Raw genomic sequence first — 230 nt, 5'->3', positions numbered from 1 at the left:
GCAGTTAATATAGAGAAAAATAATGCAAAATTTCAGTAATGATGATGATTTGCATAATCTGATAAAACCCAAATGTGACATAGTGACGATAACAATAGGCAGTGTTTATATTCATGATGTCTATCCCGCAAACCACCACAAAATAAAGTTTATGTTCCTAATGAAACTTCCATCATCATCATTTTGATATCAATCTATGCAAAAAAAAAAAAGAAAATGTATAATGATAA

General features: G+C 28.3%; 1 protein-coding gene across 1 annotated transcript in view; it reads left to right on the top strand.

Moving 5' to 3' along the window:
* The window catches only part of LOC119593527 (cilia- and flagella-associated protein 91-like), a 17946-nt gene that overhangs the window by 16327 nt on the left and 1389 nt on the right, over positions 1-230 (top strand). The window lies entirely within an intron of this gene.

This window comes from Penaeus monodon, chromosome 32, assembly GCF_015228065.2.
Source record: "Penaeus monodon isolate SGIC_2016 chromosome 32, NSTDA_Pmon_1, whole genome shotgun sequence".
NCBI classification, from domain to species: Eukaryota; Metazoa; Arthropoda; class Malacostraca; order Decapoda; family Penaeidae; genus Penaeus; species Penaeus monodon.
Note: the sequence above shows the minus strand (reverse complement) of the source record. Positions and strands in the feature narration are given on the sequence as shown.